Source organism: Salmo salar, chromosome 16 (genome assembly GCF_965601325.2).
Source record: "Salmo salar chromosome 16, fSalSal1, whole genome shotgun sequence".
Lineage (NCBI taxonomy): Eukaryota > Metazoa > Chordata > Actinopteri > Salmoniformes > Salmonidae > Salmo > Salmo salar.
This window is the reverse complement of record NC_138306.1, coordinates 64,891,070-64,902,880: the sequence shown is the minus strand read 5'-3', so window position 1 is coordinate 64,902,880 and position 11,811 is coordinate 64,891,070. Positions and strand designations below refer to the sequence as shown.

Sequence of the window (11,811 nt, the reverse complement as noted above, 5' to 3'; positions counted from 1 at the left end):
AGAATTCATTGTCAATCAATGATTATAGTCCAATGGGCCACTTCCATCAAATTTTTCCTATATGTGATTAGTACAATTTTACGTCGATCATATTATCTCGATGGCTGATTGGCTCGATATTGCAGATGCTCAGAAAACTCAACATCTCGCGGTAGTACCCCATTTTCCAATTTGCGTAGCCTTACGGCGGGCCCTTGGTGGAAGGGAATTTGCAATTACAGGGGAAATATCTCGCTAAATCGATCATTGCAGGGGAATTCATTCAATTTTATCTTATAAGTAACACACAGTTCCTTAGCATATCAATTATTTAAGAATGGAAAACGAACGATGAGGTAAGAAAAATATGTTAATCAATCAGTAAAAATGTGGAAGAATTGCTGGCTAGCCTAGCTCGCGCAAGCTGGTAACAGTGGCTGGTAGGGGGCAGACAAGACGGTCGGTAGGAAATCGCTGCACTGCACTTATCAGCCCATTTCGTGTTATTAGCTAGCTAACCAGTCATATGCCATTGTATGCATTTTAGTGGATGATATTTCCAAGGTTCATTATTTTAGCCAACCAAGTTAATTTGTGTTGAATGTGATGTTAAGTAAGCTATCTAACGTTAGTTAGCAATTATTGACATTTTTTTTATTTCACCTTTATTTAACCAGGTAGGCAAATTGAGAACAAGTTCTCATTTACAACTGCGACCTGGCCAAGCTAAAGCAAAGCAGTTCGACACATACAACAACACAGAGTTACACATGGAGTAAAACAAACACGTCAATAATACAGTAGAAAAATAAGTCTATATACAATGTGAGCAAATGAGGTGAGAAGGGAGGTAAAGGCAATAAATAGTAAATACAATATAGCAAGTAAAACACTGGAATGGTAGATTTGCAGTGGATGAATGTGCAAAGTAGAAATACTGGGGCGCAGAGGAGCAAAATAAATAAATGAATAAATACAGTAGGGGAAGAGGTAGTTGTTTTTGGCTAATTGTAGATGGACTATGTACAGGTGCAGTAATCTGTGAGCTGCTCTGACAGTTGGTGCTTAAAGCTAGAGAGGGAGATAAGTGTTTCCAGTTTCAGAGATTTTTGTACATCGTTCCAGTCATTGGCAGCAGAGAACTGGAAGGAGAGGTGGCCAAAGGAGGAATTGGCTTTGGGGGTGACCAGTGAGATATACATGCTGGAGCGCGTGCTACGGGTGGGTGCTGCTATGGTGACCAGCGAGCTGAGATAAGGGGGGACTTTACCTAGTAGGGTCTTGTAGATGACCTGGAGCCAGTGGGTTTGGTGACGAGTATGAAGAGAGGGCCAGCCAATGAGAGAGTACAGGTCGCAGTGGTGGGTAGTATATGGGGCTTTGGTGACAAAATGGATGGCACTGTGATAGACTGCATCCAATTTATTGAGTAGGGTATTGGAGGCTATTTTGTAAATGACATCGCCGAAGTCGAGGTTCGGTAGGATGGTCAGTTTTACGAGGGTATGTTTGGCAGCATGAGTGAAGGATGCTTTGTTGCGAAATAGGAAGCCAATTCTAGATTTAACTTTGGATTGGAGATGTTTGATCTGAGTCTGGAAGGAGAGCTTACAGTCCAGCCAGACACCTAGGTATTTGTAGTTGTCCACATATTCTAAGTCAGAACCGTCCAGAGTGGTGATACTGGACGGGCGGGCAGGTGCAGGCAGCGATCGGTTGAAGAGCATGCATTTAGTTTTACTTGTATTTAAGAGCAGTTGGAGGCCACGGAAGGAGAGTTGTATGGCATTGAAACTCGTCTGGAGGGTTGTTAACACAGTGTCCAAAGAAGGGCCAGCAGTATACAGAATAGTGTCGTCTGCGTAGAGATCAGAGAATCACCAGCAGCAAGAGCGACATCATTGATGTATACAGAGAAGAGAGTCGGCCCAAGAATTGAACCCTGTGGCACCCCCATAGAGACTGCCAGAGGCCCGGACAACAGGCCCTCCGATTTGACACACTGAACTCTATCAGAGAAGTAGTTGGTGAACCAGGTGATGCAATCATTTGAGAAACCAAGGCTGTTGAGTCTGCTGATGAGGATGTGGTGATTGACGGAGTCGAAATCCTTGGCCAGGTCAATGAATACGGCTGCACAGTATTGTTTCTTATCGATGGCGGTTAAGATATCGTTTAGGACCTTGAGCGTTTAGGACCAGATTGCATAGCGGAGAAGGTACGGTGGGATTCGAAATGGTCGGTAATCTGTTTGTTAACTTGGCTTTCGAAGACCTTAGAAAGGCAAGGTAGGATAGATATAGGTCTGTAGCAGTTTGGGTCACATTAACGTTAGTTAGTGTTAAAGTTACGACAGTTCGTTTCTGGTAACAGAACAAAATAGTCAGCACATAGTAACTTCTGATTTAGCTGTACTTTAATTAATGCAAACGCGTGTGTGGTATATGTGTGGTTCGTATATATACGGTCTCGCTGTTTTACCTCGCAGGGCAAAACAGAGAAGAGAGCGACACATCCTATTGTTCTCTTTTATACTGACAGAGATAGTTCCCGCTCAATGCTGGCCTGTCAGAGGGAGGAGGAGCGTGGTTTAAACTTGCTCCTCCTAACGTCGGCGTGCAGGCTGATCCCAGCGTCGTGACGCACTTCCTGTTGCCGGTTGTAGTTCTTCTTGTCTTAAACTACGGGTAGATCACCTGTTGATGTACTTAATATTGTAGCATAGCTTCCCCGGAATATTATAAAGGTTATGCATACAAATAGCCAGTTCAACCCTAACATTAGCAACTAACGTTAGTCGGATTAATCAGACTGTAATGCACAATTAATTGCTTACGTTAAATTATCTACAGGCTGAAACGTTTGTGTGCAAAATCGGGTAAGTGTTCCTTACAAGACAGAATGTTGAATATTTCAACTTACTCTACCGGTTGTCTGTGTGGTTTGTCTTTCACTTCAGCTGCTCTTAATTTGAGACAAAATATCCACAAGAAAGTATTGTTTACCCGACTAGAGAGCAGGTAGGTAGTTACATATGTTATTATATTGTTGGGTTCGGCACCGAGGTAATAAAGGTAGTTTTATTGGATATTATCTCGTCAATAGATATTGAACCAAGCATTCAGAATATAACATTTTCATTGTTGTGGCATGCATGGCTCAATAGCTATTGATGAGAGAGAACTGAATATCTAATGTAAAACTAATTTTATCTAGGTGCCTAACTGAACCATATACCTACCTGCTGCTAAAAAGTAGGATAAACAATACTTTCCTTTGGATATTGTGTGTCAAATTTTGAGCATCTGAAGGACAAACTGCACAGAGTAAGTTTCAACGCAATTTATTTGCAACATTCTGGCTTGTAAGGAACATTTACAAGATTTTTCACACAAATGTGCCAGGCTGTATATACCCATTAATTATGTATTACAGCCTGACTAATCAGACTAGCTAGCAACCAATCATGTAAGCCAACGGCTAGCAGACTGACTAGCTTGCTAACGACGGTCCATTGACAGTTAACCTGTTAGGGCGGAACGCCTCACCAATATCCAATGGTATAGCGTGGCGCGAAATACAAATACCTCAAAAATGCTATAACTTCAATTTCTCAAACATATGACTATTTTACACCATTTTAAAGACAAGACTCTCCTTTATCTAACCACATTGTCCGATTTCAAAAAGGCTTTACAGCGAAAGCAAAAGATTAGATTATGTCAGGAGAGTACCCTCCCAAAAATAATCACACAGCCATTTTCAAAGCAAGCATATATGTCACCAAAACCACAGCTAAATGCAGCACTAACCTTTGATGATCTTCATCAGATGACACTCCTATGACATTATGTCATACAATACATTTATGTTTTGTTCAATCAAGTTCATATTTATATCAAAAACCATCTTTTTACATTAGCATGTGATGTTCAGAACTAGCATACCCACCGCAAACTTCCGGTGAATTTACTAAATTACTCACGATAAACGTTGACAAAAAACATAACAATTATTTTAAGAATTATAGATACAGAACTCCTTTATGCAATCGCGGTGTCAGATTTTAAAATAGCTTTTCGGTGAAAGCACATTTTGCAATATTCTGAGTACATAGCCCGGCCATCATGGCTAGCTAATTTGACACCCACCAAGTTTGGCCCTCACCAAACTCAGATTTACTATAAGAAAAATTGGATTACCTTTGCTGTTCTTCGTCAGAATGCACTCCCAGGACTTCTACTTCAACAACAAATGTTGCTTTGGTTCGAAATAATCCATAGTTATATTGAAATAGCTCCGTTTTGTTCGTGCGTTGAGGTCACTATCCGAAGGGTGACGCGCGGGCGCATTTCGTGACAAAAAATGTCAAAATATTCCATTACCGTACTTCGAAGCATGTCAAACGCTGTTTAAAATACATTTTTATGCTAATTTTCTCGTACAATTGCGATAATATTCCAACCGGGCGACGTTGTATTCATTCAAACACTGAAAGAAAAACATGTAGTCGTCTCGTGCACGCGGACTCCAGTGTCATTGTTCTCAGCAGGACCACTCACAAAAACTCCTGCTGTTTTTCGCACAGAGATTGGAGAGCTCTCATTCCACTTTCTGGTGCCTTCTGAGAGCCAATGAAAGCCTTAGAAAATGTCACGTTTCAGCAGAGATGCTGTATTTTTGATAGAGATGCCCTAGAAGGAGAACAAATTGTCAGACAGGGCACTTCCTGTATAGAATCTTCTCAGGTTTTGGCCTGCCATATCAGTTACTCACAGACACCATTCAAACAGTTTTAGAAACTTTAGAGTGTTTTCTATCCAAATCTACTAATTATATGCATATTCTAGTTTCTGGGCAGGAGTAGTAAAAAGATTAAATCGGGTACGTTTTTTATCCGGCCGTGAAAATACTGCCCCCTATCCCAAACAGGTTAACTGGCCAGTTAGCTTGCTACCTAGGTATGCTTTAATTTTAATATTTTGCTTCGCTTCAATAGGAATGTCATGGCCATAGCTTTCTATTTGCAATAGAAAAGGCGGCTTTGGACCTAGCCATATCTAACTTGCTAGTTAGCTATTGCCAAAAGCTGGGTTGTGCCCTTGCCCTGACATCATTAGTCTTGCACAGGTTGGATTATTTTGCATCTTTTGTTTAGCTAATAAAATTAATATCCCTCAAAAAACGTGTCTACTCTAGGATATTTCTGTCTGACATCTCGCCATGCCACTAGCATGCATTTGTGTGTGTGTTTTTGTCAGAGGGAGACCTGCAGAGAAAGAGAGAGCGAGTGGTTTTTAACAGCCATGTTTGGCATTGCCTCACACACACACACCCAGTAGCCCAACCTAAACCAAGCTCCACTGTCTGACTCTAGAAGCAATGCCAGCTTGGCTGTCAAGAAAGATCATATAAATTATTAATGTGCATTGAACTTTATTGCTGTCAATGACACCCTACCCCAAGTTATCTTGATTTGAGGGGCATGAAGGAAGTGACATGCTTTGATTTTGTAATATGATTTTGGTCACAAGGCCATAGCATAGAGTGCCTTTTGCCTCCACAGTTTCACTTTCCAGTGCTATAGCCTGCTGAGTTTTGGCTGACTTGTAGGAGACCCACTGTGCTGCTCTGGCGCCAATGATCAGTGTTAGCATGCTAATTCAGTTATTTGGTTTTCTGGTTTGGCGTCTTAGCAGCAAAGGCTGGGGGAACTGCTTTGCTGGACTTGCATCTCCCTCTCAAATGGGGCTTTGGATTTTTCTCTGTTTATCAGCTTTATTCAATATCATAGAGTACGGCTGGGCGGTATACTGTATTTTACTATATACCGGTATTGATGCATGGACCATTTGGGGTTTTTACTTTACCTTCTATAACGGTATTTGAATGTTTGATTTGTTAAATGGGATATGCCTTGTGCAACATCCATTTTTGTAGTTTAAACCATTACGACGGTAGGCCGTCATTGTAAATAAGAATTTGTTCTTAACTGACTTGCCTAGTTAAATAAAATAAAAATAAAAAACTTGGGTCATCCCTCTCCGCACTCTCCATTCTGCTTTCCACACAGACCTATCCCCACCCGATGTTGTTTTCACTTTCCTTAATATAAATCCACAAGCGTTATAAAATGACACTATTAGTTTCTTTTTCTTACATCTGCAAACACCTAGTTTGTTTTTCCTTAGCATGTTTAGCTAAATCTTGTTAGCCGCTAATGCTAATCACTAGTTAGCTGGCTGGCTAGCTAGCTATTAAATGTACTGAGTCAGAGCAAACGTAGCTAGCTATACAGCCTGATACCAGTGATGGTGTAGGCCTAAATCAGCATGTTGTTTGTGCAACAGTATCTTCTAAATGAAAGAGGAATAGGAGAAGCATGAATATGTTGCCAACATAAAGAAACATTTAATGTAGCCAAAGATTATAGGGTCTCCTAGGAAACACTGACCAACACTTTGGTTCCTACCCTGTCACAATAACTCCTCCCTGACATTTTCATTTGTTGTCATATCAAACAACGCTGTATTTAAAGTGCCCACTAAAATTTATATTCCACGGGAGGACGGCTCATAATAATGTCTGGGATGGAATATAATGGCTGGAATGGCGTGGTATCAAACATGTTTGATATCATTCTATTTACTCCATTGCAGCCATTATTATGAGTTGTCTTCCCCTCAGCAGCCTCCACTGTTATATTCTAAATATAGAATAAACATTCTGTTTCCATGATTCCAAATGTTCACCCAAGTGTGTTGGATCTAAATCGCAAGTCAAAACACAATTGCAACATTTGGTGAAAAATAAGTTCTAGATTTTTTTGCCCATATTGTGCAGCCATGTGTGGAAATGCAGAAAATGATTAAAGTGCAGTACATATTTTGGTTGAATTGAATAGTATAAAACATTCAGAATGGAGAGACCCATTGAAATCACTTAGAATGTATGCTGCCACCCGAGGGGCACGTACTACTCATAAAACACATTTCTAAACATAAAATACTGTCATACCGAGAGAGAAAAAACTGATATGATAATTTGGCCATATCGCCGTGCCCTACTATAGAGTCATGGCAAGAAAACAGAAAATTGCGCTGGCTGTTAAGAAATGCAGTCTTGTTGATGGTAGGTAGATTCACAATACACACAGTATAAGGCTTGGCTTTTGAATTGGGAATTTTCCCCTAAGGCCTGAACATGGTGTGGTTATTGCAGAGGGAATTCCAGACTTTTCATAGCGCAGGGAAAACGGCCCACCAAACCTCCTAATCGTTTCTGCGTTTTTACATTAACCTTTGACTGAGCTGATCTGCATCGGGGCTTATGTGCTGACTGATAGGCAGCGGGCTTGTGTTGTGTGTGTGTGTGTGTGTGCGCATGCATGTGAGGAGAGAGCTTTGGCTGCACAGTTGCAGATACTGCAGCGCTCCTATCTATCGCCCCTGGGTTGCTCAGCTACAAGGCAACCTTGACTTGACATTGGCTGGAGTATGGCATTTCAGGTCCTCGATAGGAAACTGTCACATTAAATCTACCCACCAGCAATCCACACAGTCAACTGCAGTGCATTCATTTTCAGCATATTTAATTATACTGCCAAAACAACATGATATAGGTTACAGCTAGATATGTTTCAAAGAAGCAGGTGTCCTGGCGTGCACCATAGAGGCTGTTGCTAGTTGAGGTCGACCGATTATGATTTTTCAACGCCGATACCTATTATTGGAGGGCCAAAAAAAGCGGATACTGATTAATCGGCCGATTTGTATTTATTTATTTGTAATAATGACTATTACAACAATACTGAATGAACACTTATTTTAACTTAATATAATACATCAATAAAATCAATTTAGCCTCAAATAAATAATGAAACGTTCAATTTGGTTTAAATAATGCAAAAACAAAGTGTTGGAGAAGAAAGTAAAAGTGCAATATGTGCCATGTAAAAAAGCTAACGTTTAAGTTCCTTGCTCAGAACATGAGAACATATGAAAGCTGGTGGTTCCTTTTAACATGAGTCTTCAATATTCCCAGGTAAGAAGTTTTAGGTTGTAGTTATTATAGGAATTATAGGACTATTTCTCTCTATACCATTTGTATTTCATATACCTTTGACTATTGGATGTTCTTATAGGGACTTTAGTATTGCCAGTGTTACAGTATAGCTTCCGTCCCTCTCCTCGCCCCTACCTGGGCTCGAACCAGGAACACATCGACAACAGCCACCCTCGAAGCATCGTTACCCATCGCTCCACAAAAGCCGCAGCCCTTGCAAAGCAAGGAGAACAACTACTTCAAGGTCTCAGAGCGAGTGACGTCACCGATTTGAAAGGCTATTAGCGAGCACCCCGCTAACTAGCTAGCCATTTCACATCGGTTACACCAGCCTAATCTCGGGAGTTGATAGGCTTGAAGTCATAAACAGCTCAATGCTTGAAGCACAGCGAAGAGCTGCTGGCAAATGCACAAAAGTGCTGCTTGAATGAATGCTTACGAGCTTGCTGCTGCCTACCATCGCTCAGTCAGACTGCTCTATTAAATATCAAATCATAGACTTAATTATAACATAACACACAGAAATACAAGCCTTTGGTCATTAATATGGTCGAATCCGGAAACTATCATTTCGAAAACAAAACGTTTATTCTTTCAGTGAAATACGGAACCGTTCCGTATTTTATCTAACGGGTGGCATCCCTAAGTCTAAATATTCCTGTTACATTGTACAACCTTCAATGTTATGTCATAATTATGTACAATTCTGGCAAATTAATTACGGTCTTTGTTAGGAATAAATGGTCTTCACACAGTTCGCAATGAGCCAGGTGGCCCAAACTGCTGCATATACCCTGACTGCTTGCACGGAACGCAAGAGAAGTGACACAATTTCCCTAGTTAAAAGAAATTCATGTTAGCAGGCAATATTAACTAAATATGCAGGTTTGAAAATATATACTTGTGTATTGATTTTAAAGAAAGGCATTGATGCTTATGGTTAGGTACACATTGGCGCAACGACAGTGCTTTTTTTTGCGAATGCGCTTGTTAAATCATCACCCGTTTGGTGAAGTAGGCTGTGATTCGATGATAAATTAACAGGCACCGCATCCATTTATATGCAACGCAGGACACGCTAGATAAACTAGTAATATCATCAACCATGTGTAGTTAACTAGTGATTATGTTAAGATTGATAGTTTTTTCTAAGATAAGTTTAATGCTAGCTAGCAACTTACCTTGGCTTCTTGCTGCCCTCGCGTAACAGGTAGTCAGCCTGCCATGCAGGCTCCTCGTGGAGTGCAATGTAAGGCAGGTGGTTAGAGCATTGGACTAGTAACCGGAAGGTTGCAAGATCGAATCCCCGAGCTGACAAGGTAAAAATCTGGCGTTGTGCCCCTGAACAAGGCAGTTAACCCACTGTTCCTAGGCCGTCATTGAAAATAAGAATGTGTTCTTAACTGACTTGCCTAGTTAAATAAAGGTGTAAAAGAAAATCGGCCACAATCGGTGCCTAAAAATACCGATTACCGATTGTTATGAAAACTTGAAATCGGCCCTAATTAATCGGTCGACCTCTAGTTGCTACCCCAGTGCCCCGTTCCCCACCTCAACCTTTTGACCCTTGACCAGTGAACCAGAGCTGCCCTTTGGTCACCAGACTGCCAATTGGTTGCTCAGCATTCACTGCAGGATCTGTGGACCCAAGATTGACAAGCCATCTGATAGTTTAATAGTTCTTAAACACCAACTCCCTTTTATCCAAGGTCATATTAGTTTGATGAGCGATAATTCTGATGTTGGTGCTGCAGTTGGGAGTAGGATTCCCTCAAATACTATCTGCATGCAGTTTGGATCTCTCTTGGAGATGAGGAAATAACTGTGTGTGTTGCACAGTTTTCACCTCTGTTGTACAGTGCATTCGTAAAGTTTTCAGACCCCTTGACTTTTGCCACATTTTGTGACGTTACAGCCTTATTCTAAAATGTATTCAATCGATCCCCCCATCTACACACTATACCCCATAATGACAAAGCAAAAACAGTTTTTTTTACATTTTTGCTAATTTATATTTTTTGGACTGAAATATCACTGTTTTAAATAAGTATTCAGACCCTTTACTCAGTACTTTGTTGAAGCACCTTTTATCAGCAATTACAGCCTCGAGTCGTCTTGGGAATGACGCTACAAGCTTGGGACCCCTGTATTTGGGGAGTTTCTCCCAAGCTCTGTCAGTGTTGGATGGGGTTCGTCGCTGCACAGCTATTTAAGGCTCTCCAGCGATATTTGATGGGGTTCAAGTCTGGGCTCTGACTGGGTCACTCAAGGACATTCAGATACTTGTCCCGAAGCCACTCCCATGTTGTGTTGGCTGTGTGCTTAGGGTTGTTGTTCTGTTGGAAGGTGAACCTTCACCCCAGTCTAGGTCCTGAGTGCTCTGGAGAAGGTTTTCATCAAGGATCTTTCTGTACTTTGCTCTGTTCATCTTTGCCTCGATCCTGACTAGTCTCCCAGTCTCTGCTGCTGAAAAACATCCTCACAGCATGATGCTGCCACCACCATTCTTCACCGTAGGGATGGTGCCAGGTCTCCTCCAGACATGACGCTTGGCATTCAGACCAAAGAGTTCAATCTTGGTTTCATCAGACCAGAGAATTTTGTTTTTCATAGTCGGAGAGTCCTTTAGGTGCCTTTTGGCAAACTCAAAGTGGGCTGTCGTACCTTTTACTGAGGAGTGACTTCCATCTGGCCGCTCTAGCATCATAAAGGCCTGATTGGTGGAGTGCTGCAGAGATGGTTGGCCTTCTCAAAGGTTCTCCCATCTCCACAGAGGAACTCCAGAGCTCTGTCAAAGTGGCCATCGGGTTCTTGGTCACCTCCCGGACCAAGGCCCTTCTCCCCCGATTGCTCAGTTTGGCCCGGCGGCCAGCTCTAGGAAGAGTGACACTTATTTTTATTCCTTTCTTCAGTCGATCCAAATCGGCCTGTGTCTGTGCGACTTGGATCACTTCATATGTCTGTGTGTTTTGATAGCTTTTTCTCCTACACTTTGTTTGTTTGGATTTCTCACAATGCTTTTTTTGCTGCTATTAGTATTCTTCTGAGCAGCTCAAGGACACCATAAAAGTCACTTGATGACTTGAACAGCTTCCCCACCTGTGCAGGGATTTTTCTGACATAGGCAGCACGCCCAAGGGTTTCTAAGTCCAAACGGAACATTTCCAAACTATGAAGTATTGATTTTGTTAAGTTTGAGCACAAGAACACAGCATTAGCCATGGCATAATTTCCTGCAATTATATGCATTATCTTTAAAACTGCAAAGTTTTCTCAGCTCCATGGCAGAATATGTAGAATCCATGGAAATTTGCTTTAAAACTGCAACATTTTCTCTCAGTTCCATGACCGAAATGTGTAGAATTGCAGGAAATGTACTTTATAAAACTGCAAAATTGTATCTCGGCTCCATGGGAAAATTCGCAGAACTGCAATAAATTTGCTTGAATGCTAAAATTGCTAAATAAATAAAGATGGGGGGCTTTTATCGTTTTCTCAAATTAATCCGTGCCGACAGCGCCAATAGTTTTTTTTGTGTAAAATAATCTTTATTTAAAAAAAATAAAATCTAATTTGACAAACACTAGATTTAATTCATATGATTACAAATCTGTTTTCACGTCAATAAATGGCTTCATTATTAGGCTACTTAACATGATTTACATAATTTAAGTGTCCATGGAAGTTTTTGTAGGTCAACTTGTTTTTTGGAGTCCAGCGTTTGAATTATTTTTAATTCCGTTTTGATTTGTTTAAAAATTATGTTTG

General features: G+C 41.0%; 1 protein-coding gene across 8 annotated transcripts in view; it reads left to right on the top strand.

The window, feature by feature from the left end:
* Nucleotides 1-166: 166 nt before the first annotated feature.
* LOC106574310 (intersectin-1) overlaps nt 167-11,811 on the top strand; it is a 64,208-nt gene continuing 52,563 nt past the window's right edge. For all 8 annotated transcript variants that reach the window (XM_014150137.3, XM_014150134.3, XM_014150136.3 and 5 more), the window contains exon 1: nt 167-335. The gene's annotated coding sequence lies outside the window, so the exon portion shown is untranslated. The remainder of the gene's footprint in view (nt 336-11,811) is intronic.